Source organism: Vespula vulgaris, chromosome 17 (genome assembly GCF_905475345.1).
Source record: "Vespula vulgaris chromosome 17, iyVesVulg1.1, whole genome shotgun sequence".
NCBI lineage: Eukaryota > Metazoa > Arthropoda > Insecta > Hymenoptera > Vespidae > Vespula > Vespula vulgaris.
In genome coordinates this window covers 1,088,096-1,105,667 of record NC_066602.1, presented here as the reverse complement: position 1 = coordinate 1,105,667, position 17,572 = coordinate 1,088,096, and the positions used below count along the sequence as shown (strand labels likewise).

General features: G+C 29.5%; 4 long non-coding RNA genes across 6 annotated transcripts in view; 2 read left to right on the top strand and 2 right to left on the bottom strand.

The window, feature by feature from the left end:
• Positions 1 to 17,572, bottom strand: part of LOC127070153 (uncharacterized) — a 64,229-nt gene that overhangs the window by 27,682 nt on the left and 18,975 nt on the right. The window lies entirely within an intron of this gene.
• Positions 1,858 to 6,541, bottom strand: LOC127070216 (uncharacterized). 2 transcript variants are annotated; one of them, XR_007784362.1, is made up of 5 exons: positions 5,677 to 6,541; positions 5,215 to 5,270; positions 4,915 to 5,123; positions 3,087 to 4,778; positions 1,858 to 2,547 (listed from the first exon to the last, which is right to left on the bottom strand). It is a non-coding gene; the product is annotated as an uncharacterized LOC127070216 (long non-coding RNA). The 2 variants fall into 2 exon arrangements; XR_007784361.1 differs by having other exon boundaries at positions 3,087 to 5,123.
• LOC127070196 (uncharacterized) lies at positions 9,012 to 11,157 on the top strand. Its single transcript, XR_007784331.1, has 2 exons — positions 9,012 to 9,302; positions 9,399 to 11,157. It is a non-coding gene; the product is annotated as an uncharacterized LOC127070196 (long non-coding RNA).
• On the top strand, positions 13,389 to 17,321 carry LOC127070213 (uncharacterized). The gene is made up of 2 exons (XR_007784358.1): positions 13,389 to 13,634; positions 17,122 to 17,321. It is a non-coding gene; the product is annotated as an uncharacterized LOC127070213 (long non-coding RNA).

Below are 17,572 nucleotides of genomic sequence, written 5' to 3'. Positions count from 1 at the left end.
CGTTATCTCTCTCCATCTGCGTGTGATGTGGTGCGCGCTTATCTGCGCAAGTCAAGTGGCCGGGAATGAGTGCGCGGTCTTGTGTGCGTGTGTACGCACACCTGTTGTCTCATTTTCAAAAAAAAAAAGAAAAAGAAAAGGAATTTTCTAATTTGTTTTCCTCTCAACAAAGCGACTAGACAATTGAATAATACGATAAGCTATATAATTCAATTACTTTATTATTATTATTTAACTGCATCATTTAACTAGCCAGTTAAGTCTTTTGCAAAGCAATGCACCACGTAACTGATTCAATTCTTTCATACGAGCGAGTAGATTTTTCTGAAAATTTATTTCCGAGCGAAGAACAAAAGAATGAGCTAATTATGCACTATATACAAGGTTGCGTATATTGTATTGCGCTATATGGCGTATGTTATGCCCTAAACTAGTTAGTTCTTATGAAAAAATTATATTTCTGCAATCATTTATTATTTATTACGTATAACCGAGTGTAGCAGTGATTTTATTGTATTTCTAGTAAAATAATATTTGTATTTTGCGAATGCATTATCCGAATGATTTCATTTCTCGATAAGCACAGATATAATATAATACTGATATAATAGAGTGCCTAACGTTATAGAGATCTATCATACTTTTTTTTATTTATCGTTACTCGACTAACTGATCGACGTGGCGCTAAGCATAATTTATAAATGTTATAGGAAATAGCTCTCCATGAAATAATCTTTCCTTCTGAATAGAATCTTCTGAATCCTATTGTCTAGGCAATGTCATTGTGTTTTTCACGAAAAATAAATAAATATCAATAAATAAATGCGAAAAAATATTCACTCCCCAAAAAGGAGATAAGCAAAATTAAATTTTTACAAAGTAAAATAATCGAAAAGATATAGTTATGGAGGATGATCGATAGGAGGAATCAAAAGCAGAGATGGACTCAAAAAGAGAAAAGAACGAAAAAACAAAAAAAAATTCACCATTTACGATAGTTTCGTTTCAAAATTATTGGCAGCATTGTAATGAGATAACCGTGGATGACATAATATCTCGATAATGAATGAAAAATAATGACAGAAATAAATGATAGGAAAACCTTGATTTGATACTTGAATTTATTGTATTCATTGAAACGGATTAAAGATGTTGGTACTGAATCTAGTAGTCTTCCATGCAAGTTCTTGGAAGATTCAAGAGAGGGAAAATCCAAAAGAATACATAAGCCCCCGATCAGGCGGCATAATGATATTTCTATGGTACATATCACTTTAAACAAGATGCTTTCGTTAAAATAAATCATATTACTATTTTTTTTTGTTTCGATCTATCAATCTGAATGCATTTGTCAAGGATAATTTTTTTTCTACAGTCAGTTGCGTAAAACGTAATTAATAATACAGGGATGTAGAGCTATTTTTGTAGTTGCCTTTAAGTTTATTACATACTGTTAAAATTTACATTAGCGATAATTTCGTATAACACTTATTCTTATATACAGACTTTATGTGTATGTGTGTTTAAACATACACACACAAACACACATATAACATAATAGTATAACAATTAAATACATTTGTATACATACATATTAATATAATTGTCAACATATATATTTAATATATTATGATAAACTATTTATCTCGGCGTATGCATCTCTAAGTATGTAAATCAATTTACGATTAAAAAGAAAATTAAACCATAAAATAAATTAAAAAAAGGAATTTTAATTAAAAAGAAAAGAACAAAAGAAAAAAGCAAATAAATAGGTATTCAGAATTCATTCAAGAAATGAAAATTTATGCTTATTTATCTTTCTTCCGAGCAGGATTAATAAATTTTTGAGAGAATTTCTGAAAAATTAAGAGAAAAGTAAATATAAATCAAAAATCCAGTTTACATATACCGCAAACATAGAGAATATGAAATTGTAATACTTTCTGAATACATATTTGTTTGCTTTTTTTTTCAGGCTACTTTGTAACAATTATTTTTCTTTTTAACCCTTTGCACTTTTTAACCCTTTGAATTATTTTCATAACCGTAATATTTAAACGATAGTATATTCGCTTAAACATTACGAATATCGTAACGCGCGAATAACATAAAATAATTTTAAGCTAAAATGTAAATAATTTATGATTTTCATATTGGAATACTTGCATCTGAGTTTCGTAGCTGCGTGTGATGCCAATAAAAACGAACATTGGAATGACTGACGCTTCGCTCTCACTTTTTAAAGGTGAAAACTTCAAACTTAATACTTTTGATAATTTTAAACTCATTTAAACGATATAAATGTACGACGAGTTAAACTATTCACTGTTTAAGCAATAGTAGATTTCGCTAAACATTACATGCTATGGAACACAGACGGTATATCAAACAATTTTAATTTATTTTCTATTAGACTTAAATTTAAAAATGGCAGTTGTTGGTAGCGTGTAAAATCAACAAATGAATGACTTGGACTTTTAGATTGCGAGTTACCAGATCAGTTCTTTGTACTCCGACGAATAAACATCGAAGTTCTTTCGCTGCCGCCTGCAAAGAATGAAGAAAATTACATTCACCTACGTGTACATAAGAAAAAATTGAATAAGTTTTTCTTTAAGGTAATTGTAAAAAAATGTAATGAATTAGCGAAAATGGCTGTGCCTCCCTCTATGAATAAACGTAATTAAGCAAATTATTATTATTAAAGATTTTGGAAGGTACAATTCATGATAACTCTTAAGACGTAGTATCCTATCGCTATTGATCGAATGAAATACACTTTTGTAATAACCCTAATTAATTAAAATAGGAGACTGTTAAATGTTAACATCCAAACGTGTTTTTATATTATTGCAAATATTTTACTAAGTTTCCTTAATAAAACACCAACGTATGCACCATTAGGATCAAAAGTGTTAAAGTTCTCTGGTTTTATGCAACATGATATGGGAAGCCAATCGCTGTGATCATTGTCTCCATATCAGTGAGACTACAAAATGATCCAATTAGAAAACTAAAGCAGAATTTTCACAAATTTTATTATTATAATTATTACTCGTTAATGAAGAAAATGAAAAATTACTTACAGTAGTTTGCCAGGAATGGATGTATATAGCAGCCATTATTATTTTTCTCTAATAATTTCCTTCTGTTCTGCAATTGACTCTTTTCGACTTGCATATAGAATATCAACTTTCAACAATCTGTGGTAACACCGCATCAAAAACCTTTTTCCTTCTATTTCTCTTTATGCAAATTTCTATATTTCCTCCGTCGATTCGATCGTGTGAAACAATTACTACGTGAAAAGGAACAATTATCACAATCATCTACGAACAAAAATTAGAAATAAGTACGTACACATATACTGATATAAACGAAGATCGATATAATTATTTCGATAGATCTGTCTTACTAATTTTTCCGAGAAGCTCCATTATATGAATACTGATGTCAATAACGATAATATCAATAGTATATATCACATATATGAACATTCAAATATTTTTAATTTACTCCTTCCGAATAGTTCTATTGGAACTATTACAATGGAATGATTTTCATATTGACATTAATAAATATTGATCCTGAAAAAATTTTGATGCCTTAAATATCTTTTTTTGTTAAACATACTTCAGTCTTCCGAAAATATAAAAAATATTCAATTAATCTTTTAATATACCTAATCAGCGTCCAAATTATTTATGCAAAAATTTGAGTCCATTTTCAAAATTTTATTTTTATCAGAAAAAATGTCAGAATCTCCTTAAAACATTCTGAAATGAACTTTAGATTCACGCAAACTGATAGTATAATAATTGAAAACGAAAACTAATAGGTCTCATCGCAAAAGTAAAGGAAATCGGTTCGGTTGCGGATATGTGTCTCCGGAAGACACGTCGTCTCTACGTTCGTCTCTTTGTATTCTTATCATGGAATCATGAATCTCTATTCTAATTGATTAGCTGACCGGCAAACAAGCAATTACTAGTTTCAGACAAGCAATTCACCTAGTTTGTTAGACTCTTCAACAGGTAGTATCATTGAAATAGCAAATACGGAATAATATCACGGAATAGCAAACAGATGCGCAACAGTTGGCTCTATATACGATTATACGATTGGATCGTATAAATGTCTAAAAAGAAATATCCTAATTCCGATAACCCCTAATTAGCCTTTCTCCTCGGTTTAATATTACACAATAATTCAAAATTATGCAACAAGTAAAAGATAATTCACACGTAAAATATAGTATCTAATAATAATAAAAATAAGTTAACTATAGCATGAAGAAATAATAAGAAACTACGCAATTTTCTATAATCTACTATAAAACAATATATCGTAGTATTGGATATGAAGTTGTATAAAATAATGCATAACGTAGCGTCTCTAATATAACTTATAGATAGGATATAAAATTAACCTATTGTCCATAGCATGCAATATACAGAACAAAATCTTATGAAAATTAATCTTCGCGTTAGATACTATAAAATTTAAATAAGATGCAACTTACCAAGAAAATAATGAATATTATTAGCGAATCCCATTATCGAATCCAAATATGCAGCCAATGTTCAGGTACTACGGTTTAATTGTTAATTATCTTTTCTTTCTTAAAGTTTGGTCTGGACACGATGTTGCCTCGATTAAAAATAAATTATTCCAAGTTTTCGATTAACTTTTAATTATTTTCTTTTTTTTCGCCAATTTTGTCTTCATATTCCGAAGAAGTAAATGTTTATCAATAATTTGATTACAAATGATGTATCCTAAACAAATATATGAAAATGTGAATTCGATATCAACTGATCCACTTTCCTAATACACACTCGTTCGCTTCTTTTTTTCTTGAATTTAAATATCTATTTTCACTTTCTTATCTTTCAATTTTCTTTTTCAACTTACATCTATTTACTTCCTTCTTAATTAATAAGACAGCGCAGATAATTTACGAAATAATAGATAAAAATATAAATATATGCGCTCGTAGTTTGCCTCTAATATATACATCGTAAGTAAGGCATTATAGAAAAAACAGATGGATAAGTGAACATATATATAAATATAAATCGATACATATATGAAATAATGGATGTATCGAATGTTCCTTTCGACTGAAAAGAATAGAGAAAATTCCATTAAGAAACGTTGTAGATAAAAGAGAAAATATTTAAATTAATTTTAAACAGAAAGTAATGAACTTACTAAGTAATAGGGAATATAATTGTGCTTCCATTGATAATCAGAACATTTACAACTATCTGTAAAAAAACAAGTAGTACTTAATGAAGCATTACGATTCATAGATCGAAACACCCTTTTATAACAATCCGATAATTAGAAAAGGAGTCTCAAATTTAACATTCCAAGTGATATTTATATTATTCCAAATATTTCACTAAATTTTCGTTCAAATAACTCGAATTATAATACTTTCTCTGTATAATATTATACAATAATATACCCAAGAAAACTGCACGGTGTAATATATAGTGTAAAATAATAATAAGATATACAACTTTCTATAGTATATTATAAAACCATATGATGGTATATTATAAAGTATAGTATAATATAAGCAGTATAGCATTGAACACAAAATTGTATAAAATACAGTATAAAACGTTAATATTAAACGGTATAAAATTCAAATAACATTTTACTAACCGATAGTGTGTTCTGCAGAATCTTCTAGATACTATCCACTATTTTCACTGGTCAGGAGCTTATATATTATTCTGATTCGTTTCTGTTTGGAATATTATTTGGACACTCGCAGGAACTTGCTGGTAGCACGATTCGAAACGGAATAAACGGTTTATTCAACTTCCGCGGATGGCTAGCAACATCTCTTATATCGACTCGAGCATGCGCTGTTTCGTTTAACCTTCTCTTTTCTATATATTCACGAAGCTAATATCCCCGATTATCTCTTCATAATGTTAGCAATAATTTTGGATCGATACTACCGTTTACGGGAACTTTCCTTTTTGCTTTTATTTCTTTTTTTTCTTTTTGATTCTTTTTTCCCCATTTGATTCCACATGTGATTCACTATGTAAAAATCGAATTGCGTTTATCTACTTCCCGAGTAGGAAAATTTTTTTGACATTTAATTATTCATATTTATTTATTTTGTGCGAAGAGAATGTTGACATTGACCGAATTGAAATCTATTGACCGAATTACGATGGCTAGAAAGAAGTATAATAGATCTTTACTAAGCTGCAGGAAAATTATAACAGTGTTAGATTCTATGTGCGCCTATTCAAAATCATAATTTTGTCCTTTATAATTTTTTACGATGTCTATGATAAATGTTGAATGAATTCTCTTTCCATATTATCATCCCTCGCAGTATATATGAGATCTCTCCGTTTTTTTTGCTTGATGTCATCACTATCACTTCTCTCGTTTTCTTCCCTATTAATATTCATTTTTTCTAATCGTATAAATGTCTACTTGAAATTCCTCTTCGGTATTACTTATGATACGAAACTCACTCGTGTTTGGAAATTTTGCCATTCTCTTAATAAATAAAAGAAATAAGTAAGTAAACGGATTGATAGTCTCAAATTGTATATTACGAAATTACGAAAGGATATAAACCAAAAGAATATTACTTTTCTGATTTTTTGACTTATTAGTCCAGTTATCTATCTATTCCACTAGAAGTTTCAATGCGAAGTGAGTTTAGCTTCGAAAATCTCTCCTCAGTTTTATGATTGCTTGTTTACTCCATCAAATATCACTGCATCGTACGAGGCGTATTCGCGTGCCATTGCAGAGAAGCCCTCGGACCGTTGTGACCGTACTTCTTTTTTGTAAAACCGACTGATATTCTTTTCATATATCCTGGTAATTTGACCATTTCTTGATTAACTAATTGTGTGGTTCTCTTGGAGGGAAAATACGTGAAAGGTAAGAAAGTAATATTAGGAAGCAAAGAAATATGACGAAAGATTTTCTCGGAATACATGTTTTTTATTATTGTATAATAACAGAAGGAGTTCTTCGATAGTTGGAGCAATATGCATTTGTTTACAAAAAAAGATCGTAATATTTTGAGAAAATGTTTTCAAGTAATATGGAAGTAGATATAAATTTCGACGAAAAGATTTTCTTACGACAGAATTGTTGACGATAAGAATTACGTAGTATTTACATGGTACGAAAATTGTGATACCATTAGTAACTAATAATATTAGAATACTATTTTTAAGTATAAGTTGGACTTACGAAAGAAGAAACATTGCGAATTTCGTATATGAATATCCGATTAATTTCATAGGAATTAGTCTTGATAATTACAATAATTATTATTATAATAATTAATTATATTACAAGTAATTACAGTTTTATGTGCTTATTTTAATTAAAAAAGAGACGAATTATTATTAGATTCTATTATAAGATATATATAAGATTCTCATTAGGATATTCCAAGATACATGAGATAATTTCCTTTGAACAAAGAGTATATATAATAACATAATAAAGTATATATAATTACATAATTATAGAAAAGGGGAAATTTTTTATCCCCATGCGTTCTAGTTAGAGAATTAGAATCTAGAAAGCTTGGTCTCACGGGACGACATGAGATTAACTTCGCCAGGGGAAGTCATTCCTTCTGTGATTTTCGATCCAGTAATACGCAAATGTGTGTCATACGCGAAATAATCCCTAGCTATTATACGTCCCAGAGAACAGCTTTACAAGTAATACAAACGGTTTAAACACGATTAGATTTAGTAGAAAATTTCATTTCTATATTATAAAAATGAAATTGATTCTGTTGATTCATAACATTTTAATTATTATTTTGTTGCGTTTAGGAGTAGTTGCTGTAGCATTTAAAAGGCTTCATCTGATTTAATTTCGATAGTTATATGATTGAAATGAACGAATGACTTCGATAAGTCTTAACTAATCTACGAATTTGGATCTATTTTAGAGATATACGAATCAAATTATATGGAAAATTGGATAATATACGTGACAAGTTACTTATATCTCATCTCGTTTATTAAAATCCAATATCAAGATCGATGATTGGTATAATAATGCGCTAGCAATGGCGTCACGTTGTCTCCATACACCATGCTTCTCTCGCCAACTTGGGTTTCATATCACGTGAAAGATTTGAAAAGAATTCTCTTAGAAATAGAAATACTTTCGTCGCCTTCATAAAATCTATGTAAAAATTCATTAAATTATTAGAAAATATACCTATGGTATAGATTTTATATTAAATAATGAAGATATCTTACCACTCGATAAACACACCATTGATTGATTTACAATTTAGATATAAGGCTACAGAGGAAAATGTTCACGTATCCTATTTGGATTGATGGTCGGGCGTTTTCACTATCCCTGTTGGACGTATCGTCGAATGTACGGAAGAACAGGAACTGACAATGTAAATGTATGTCACTTGGGACGTCGAATGTTTAATTATCACATTGAGCGTAATTGAAGTTTGTGTATCTTCTTTGGAAGGAATTACAACTAGCAATCAATTAGGCTCCATTGCAATATCTCTGGTCTATAGTAACTGCTTTCTCCTCCGTTTCGTCTCGTATATCTCCGAAATAATTAAAAATTCGTAGATTAGTTAAGACTTCTGATACACATTCATTCATTTTAATTGTATAATTACCAGAAATATATCAGATGATTCCTTTTAAATCGTACAGCGGCTTCTTCTAAACGCATTTTAATTAATAATTAAAATGGTATGGGTAAAGAGAATTATTTTCATTTCTATAATATATAATTGGAATTATGTAATAAATTGTATACAAATGGCCACTTATAAATTTATCCAATAGCGATGATATAAACGAATGTTGCGATGGAAACAATGATTCCTCGAGATTCATTAAATAAGCGTGAGGTTCTCCCGGAGAAGAAATAGTGAGAATATTGAAATCGTACTAACAGATTGATAGGTTGTGAAAATATTCTTTAGGACGTCTGAATTATATACAGATAGCAATTATTTTTAGTATGTAAATATATGGTATTCACTTACATGATATTTTTTGAAAAGTTAACGAAGGAGTGATTTCTATAGACGAGAATCATTCCTAAACTTCCTAAATTTCAATTCTCTAGCTAACAATGTTCTTTCTCTGTTCGTTAGGTAATTTGATAAAGTAAACAACCGATCCTAAAACTGGAGTAAGAGATTTTTAAAGCTGACACCAGTCCGTAATGAAGCTTCGAGTAGATAAGTAGATCCCTGGACTAATCAGTCCGAAAATCAGAAAAATAATATTCTTTGGGTATATATCGTTTGGTCGTTTCGTAACATACAATTAGAGGTAGAAAGAAATTTTCAACGCATTCATTTACTCATTTTTTTTTTTTTTTTTTATTAGGACAATGACAAAGTGTACAAACACGACTACATTACATGATATAAGATATAAATAGTGAAGAGCAATTTCAAAAAGACTAGTATAAATCCAGAAAAGAACGGTAACAATAATAGTAATACCACCGAATATGAAAACAGGAAAAATCTCATAGATGATGATAAGGATGAAAATCCTGCAAAGCTTATCACAGATATCGTAGAAAATTATAAGGGATAATATTTTGTAATGAAATATGCTCTTCAATATCTACAAATTCATATAAATTAAATATCATTACAATATATTGGTTAGTTCCACGGTCACGATATATTATATTACGTAAGTCGATGGACCACGATTGCGCAAAAAATTACCATCTATTTGCTGACAGTTAACATCCGAGAGGGTGCCGAACAAACAGAGTTTTTACATTCTATGCATCTTTATTGCTTTCACAGACGAAAAGGTAGAAGATGAAATTAATTAAGACTTCTCTAACGATCTCTTTTAATTTGACATATTATGATTTCTGTTTTACTACCATATCCATATTCCATAACAGAATATTGTTACAAATGCTTCTGCTTTATTTTTATTGATCTCACCCTACCAAATATTCACATTCCATGAAACGAAATTAATTCTCTTATTAATATTCTCTCATAACAAAAATATCTTGCGGGCGTTAATATACATATTTTTAATTCCTATGTGACAAAATCAGCCAAAGATGTTGTTCATGTAAACAATATCTTCTTTGGTCATAATACAAATAATATGGTGTGCAAAGTGACCAGAACGAGGTGTACCTGCTTTTTTATTATGATCCTAATATATAGTACCTTACAGGAACAAATACATTTATAAGAGAATATTTTCAAAGAATCCTACGTCAAAAACATATTCATCATCTATTATGGAATGTCAAGAAATTGACGTTCGAAGTTGTTCTCCAGTGTTATCATCTAAAAAGATTGTGCTTTAATATTTTTAGATCCTTGTTACAGTTTTTAGGCAATGACATGCCGCTTTATATTATAACTCGAATTTAAAAAAAGGAAGAACAGAAAAATACATATCCATATATCTTATGTGCGGACACTGAATTATATAATAACGATCGGCGGCATTTTACTATCAACGATTATCGACGGTTTCCTAAACATATTTGCTATTTCTTAGCTGTAGTAATAATCAACGTGCTGGGTTCGAAAGGAAGGCATTTCCTTTACAAACGTGATCCGCATAATTATGTTCCATAGCGTCTTCGTTACGTGGTTGCAATTAACAAGGAAGAAGAGGAAGAAGAGGACAAACATTTATAATGGTGTTGACGACGATCCTCAAAGTATTGCCTCAAGGTAATCGTCAATTAAAATAGCGCTGTATTACAAAGCTTCATTCATATGGTGATACGAGGATATGGAATATACGTTATTGAAAGGATTCAAAGGTAAGTGGCTTTAGATAGAGGATATAATGGAGTGTTATGGGAAAGATTTATCGTAGGTTTGTTTGCCGTTGCAAAGGGAATCTGGATTCAAATGGAACTGAAATGGTACTCAGGCAGCTTTATCATTGAAAATGATCAAAGCTGTGTATACGATCAAAGTATTCATTGTTCTTCGGGATAATAACGTTAGCCCGGACACGCTTTTAAATTATGCGTTAATATGTAGAGTACGTTTATCTCACCGTGTCATCGTTATACCGTCAGTTTATATTATTATTCAATATAATTAAAAAGAGAAGAAGTGTTTGGTTCAATGTTCCAAATTATTTGTCAGAATATTCACGTCATGTACTTAAAAATAATGTATAATGTACGTTTTTCAGAAATATAGGTATTTGGACGAACTAAATTATTACGTAGCGCAAATATCTTACGATTGAGATTTAATGAAAATGCATGTATGCGTTACGTTCTTCCATACGTATCGTCGTGTACGTTCGTGTTAAACAATTTGTTATTATCTTTCTCCACACACTGATGCTCTTATATTCTCTCATCCGCGCTAGAGCATGTAAGTGGGAATATGTCCGCGGTTCTGTGGGTGTGCGTGCGTATATCTCCTCGCTTATTTTGACGAAAGGTATTTTTTCGAAAGAAGAAAGGTATTTTTTCAAAAGAAGAAAGGTATTTTGTCGTTCGTTCTCCTCTTATTAAACTAAGCAGCCAATGCGATAATACGATTAGCAGTGTACTTCAATTAGCTATTTAGCTGCATTAATTAATTAGCAGATCGATGTACCACAACTAATTTAGTTCTTTCATACGAAGGAATACTTTTTCCGAAAAATTAATTCCCGACAGGAAAATTTCAAAGAACGATCCACTTATACTGCCAATTATCTGATATTTCATATATTCCAAACTAATTAGTTCCTCGGAAAATGTTACCTTAATCGAATCGTTCATTTCTCATTACGTATAACTCAGTATAGCAACGACATCATTATATATCTAGTAACATAATATTTCTAATTTATTCAGCATTTTCCTAATGTTTTACTCGGATGATTAAATATCTCAATAAGCGTACATATAATAAACATTTACATAATATTTCCCCCAACATAGTAAAGATCTATTATACTTCTTTCTAGCCATCGTTATTCGGTCAACCGATTTACATCGCACAAATCATCAGTTATAAATATTGTAGGAAGAGATTTTCCCTGAGATTACCATTCCTTTTAAATACAATATTCTGAATTCTACTTTCTTGGTAATGTCAACATTCTCTTCGCACAAAATAAATAAATATGAATAATTAAATGCCAAATAAATTAAATGCAAAAATAAAATGCCAAAAAATGAAAAATAAAATGCCAAAAAAATTTTCCTCAACTGAAAGTAGATAAACGCAATTCGATTTTTACATCGTGAAATGATCGAAAAGATACGAGTATGGAGAATCACATGGGGAATCAAATGGAGAAAAAAGAATCAAGAAGAGAAAACAGAGATAAAAGCAAACAGAAATCTTCCTTTTACGGTAATATCGATCCAAAATTGTTGGTAACATTGTGAAGAGATAATTGGGGATCGTGAATATATGAAAAAGAGGGGATTAAACGAAACAGCGCATGCTCGAGTCAATATAAAAGATGTTAGGAGCCGTCCGCGGAAGTTGAATAAACTATTTATTCTGTTTCGAATCGTCCTACAAGCAACTTCCTGGAGGTTTCAAGAGAGGGACGATTTAGAATAATATGTAAGTTCCTGTCCATCGCGATAATGTTACTTATCTGGAAGGTTATAAAAAACGCGCTATCGGTTAGTGAAATCCTATTTAAATTTTATGCTACTTAATATTAACGCATTATACTATATTTTATACAATTTTGTGTTCAATACTACGATATACCGTTTTATAATATACTATAGAAAGATGTATAGTTTATTATCTTCTTGCACTATATATTATATCTAGCAATTTGTCTTGGGTATATTATTGTATAATATTAACCAGAGGAAATACTATAATTTGCGTTATTTGAACTAAAGCTTAGTGAATTGTTTGGAATAATATAAATATCCCTTGGAATGTTAATATTTGAGTCTCCTTTTCTAATTATCGGCTTGTTGTAAAACTGTGTTTCGATCTATCAATCGTAATGCATTATTAAGTACTAATTGTTTTCTTACAGATAGTCCTGCAAGGCGTAATTATTAATGGAGTTAAAACTATTTGTGCTAGTACTTGGTAAGTTCATTACATTCTGTTAAAAATTAGTTTATATATTTTCTCTTTTCTTTTGAATGAAATTTATGAATGAAATTTTCTCTATTCTTTTCAGATGGTAGACTGATTCGATATATACGTAAATACATGCATATACACACACACACACACACACACATATATATATATATATATTTCACCGCACTGTGTACTTTGTACGTATTAAAGTCCAATGTTCATATCTATATTTATTTATATATTTGTCTATAAACTGATATACTCTTTATATATTTCTGAGAATCATATGGATATAGATAAATGTATAAATAAATAAGCTCATAATTTGCCTTCAATACGTATAACATAAGCAATGCGTTGTAAAATATATATACATATATATATATGCATATATATACACATATGTGTATACATATATGTCATACGAACATCAGTAAACCACGGATGTAAAATTAAAGAGAAAATTGAAAAATAAGTCAAAATAAAAAATCAAGTTAATATTAAAGAAGAAAAGAGACATCGAGAAAAGAAGCAAGCTTATATGTACTAGGTAAGTGGACTCATTCTCAATTTCATATTTTCCTATATTTGTTTATATTGGCATAGATGGATCCTCCATTTTTGATAAATACGTGCTTCTTCTAAATATGGAGACAAGATTTAACAAAAAAACAAGAAACTAAAAGCTATTCGACGAAACTTAGAGCAATTAACATTTAATCGATACGGTAAAGAGTCCAAAGCGACGAAACTCCAAGAAAGAAAAGATGATTAGCATACAAACCGTAGTATCTGAAAATTGGCCGCATATTTGAAATCGATTTTGGGAATCACCTGATACATTTTTCAAGTTCTTGATAAGTAGAATCATACTTGAATTTTATAATATTTAATGCGAGGATCCATTATCATAAGATTCTGTTCCACATTGCATGCTATACACAATAGTATAATTTTTTATATCTATCTATGAGTTTATATTACTGTCGTTATGTTATGCCCTATTTTATACAAGTTCAATTCCAATACTACGATAATATGTTTTATGGTAGATTATAGAAAATTGCATAGTTTCTTACTATTTTTTCATGCTATGGTTAACTGATCTTTATTATTATTAGTTACTATATTTTACCAGTGATTGATATTTTACTTGTTGCATAATTTTGAATTATGGTATAAAATTAAACTGAAAAGGAAGCGTAATTAGGGTTTTCGGGTATTTCTTTTTAGACTTTTATACGAACCAATCGAATAATCGTTTATGGATCCAACTGTTGCACACGTGTTGGATATTTCGTGATATTTTTCCGTATTTGGTATTTCGGTGATACTATCGATTGACGAGTCAAACATATCAGTTGAGTTGCATGTCTGAAACCAGTTATATTGCTTCTTTGCCGGTCAGTTAACCAATTAGAATAGAGATACATGATTCCATGTTTTTCTAACTATAGGGTTGTTATAAAAGGGTGTTTCAATCTATGAATCGTAATGCCTCATTAAGTACTACCTGTTTTCTTACAAATAGTTCTAAAAGTTCTAATTACAAATGGAAGCACAATTATATTCCCTATTACTTAGTAAGTTCATTACATTCTGTTTAAAATTAATGTATATATTTTCTCTTTTATCTACTACGTTTCTGAATGGAATTTTCTTTATTCTTTTCAGTCGAAAGGCGAATTCGATACATTCATTATTACATATATGTATCGACTTATATCTACATATATGTACACTTGTGTATCTATGTATTTTACAATGCCTTACTTATGCTATATATTTTATAGGCCAATTACGAACTTATTTACTTATCTATTTATCTATTATCTCGTCGATTATATGTGACATTTTAAAAATTAAGAAGGATATAAATAGATGTAAGTTGAAAAAGAAAATAGAAAGATAAGAAAGTGAAAAAAGAAATTTAAATTACGGAAGAAAAGAAGCGAACGAGTGTGTACTAGGAAAGTGAATCAGTTGATACGGAATTCATATTTTCATATATTGGTTTAGAATGCATCATTAGAAACTCAATTTTTGATAAACATTTACTTCTTCCGAATATGAAGACAAAATTCAACGAAAAAAAAGAAAAAAATTAAAAGCTAATCGACAAAACTTGAAGCAATTTATTTTTAATCGAGGCAACATCGTGTCTAAGTAGTAAATATTTATCAAAAATTGAATTTCTAACGATGCATCCTAAACAAATATATGAAAATATGAATTCGATATCAACTGATTCACTTTTCTAGTACACACTCGTTCGTTTCTATTCTTCTTTAATTTAAATTTCTTTTTTCACTTTCTTATCTTTCAATTTCCTTTATCAACTTACATCTATTTATATCCTTCTTAATTTTTAAAATGGCACATATAATTGACGAAAGAATAGATAAATAGATAAGTAAATAAGTTCGTAATTGGCCTATAAAATATATAGCATAAGTAAGGCATTGTAAAATACATAGATACACAAGTGTACATATATGTAGATATAAGTCCATACATATATGTAATAACGGATGTATCGAATTCGCCTTTCGACTGAAAAGAATAAAGAAAATTCCATTCAGAAACGTATATCAATTTTACAATGACTTACTTATGTTATACGTAATGAAGGCCATCTACGAACTTATTTATTTATATATTTATTTATTATTTCGTGAATTATCCTTGCCCTTTCTTAAATTAAGATGGATATAAATAGATGTAAGTTGAAAAAGAAAATTGAAAGATAAGAAAGTGAAAAAAGAAATTTAAATTCAAGAAGAAAAGAAGCGAACGAGTGTGTACTAGGAAAGTGAATCAGTTGGTATTGAATTCATATTTTCATATATTTGTTTAGGATGCATCATTAGAAATTCAATTTTTGATAAATATTTACTTCTTCCGAATATGTAGACAAAATTCAACGAAAAAAAAAAGGAAAAAATTAAAAGCTAATCGACAAAACTGGGAGTAATTTATTTTTAATCGAGGCAACATCGTGTCCAGACAAAACTCTAAGAAAGAAAAGATGATTAGTATATAAACCGTAGTACCTGAACATTGGCTGCATAACTGGATTCGATAATGGGATTCGCTAGTATTTTTCTTTATGTTCTTGATAAGTTGCACCTTATTTAAATTTCTGAATAACTAACGCGAAGATTCATTTTCATCAGATTGTGTTCTTTATATTGTATGTTATAGACAATAGGATAATTTTATATATGTGTCTATGAGTTTATATTAGTAACGTTATGTTATGCCCTATTTTACACAAGTTCATATCCAATACTACGATATATTGTTTTATAGTAGATTATAAAAAATTGCGTAGTTTCTTACTATTTTTTCATGCTATGGTTAACTTATTTTTACTATTATTAGATATTATATTTTACCAGTGATTGATATTTTACTTGTTGCATAATTTTGAATTATTGTTTAAAATTAAACCGAGGAGAAAGCGTAATTAGGATTATCGGAATTAGGATACTTCATTTTAGACATTTATACGAACCAATCGGATAATCGTATATGGAGCCAACTGTTGCACATGTGCTTGATATTTCGCGAAATTATTCCGTATTTCCTGTCTCAATGATACTACCTGTTGACGAGTCCAACAAACTAAGTGGTTTGCCAGGAATAGAATATACTCGTCGTAGCCATTAATATCCCTCTTTAATACTTGTCTGAAACTAGTAATTGCTTGTTTGCCGGGCAGCTAATCAATTAGAATAGAGATGCATGAGTCCATGATAAGAATACAAAGAGACGAACGTAGAGACGAGTTGTCTACGAGAGACACATATCCGCAACCGAACCGGTTTCGTTTGCTTTTGCGATCAAACCAATTAGTTTTTATTTTTCATCCATTTGCTTGAAACGAAAGTTCATTTCAGAATGTTTTAAGGAGATTCTGACATTTTTTTCTGATAAAAATAAAATTCTGAATATGGATCCTAATTTTTAAATAAATAATTAGGATGCTGAGAAAATATAATAAAAGATTAATTGAACATTTTTGTTATTTTCAGAAAACTCTGAAGTGTGTTTAACAGAATAAAATATCAAGAGGATAGAAATATACACGTCCAGGAGAGTCGAGCACATAATTCAAGGAACCATTTAAGGGGAATATTAATGACTACGACGAGTATATTCTATTCCTGGCAATCTGCTGTAAGTAATTTTTCATTTTCTTGATTAGCGGCGAGTAATAATTATAATAGAAAAATTTGTCAAAATTCTGCTTTAAATTTCTAATTTGATCGTACCATATTCTTATTGCTTTGGAGACAATGGCCATAGAAATTGGTTTCCCATATCAAGTTGCATAAAACCAGAGAACTGTAACACTTGTGATCCTAATGATATATACGTCCGTGTATTATAAAGGAAACTTCTTTATATAATTATAATTATATTATATTTTATTTTATATAATTTTCTACTAATAGAAACAAAAAGCAATGAAGTGTTGTAGAA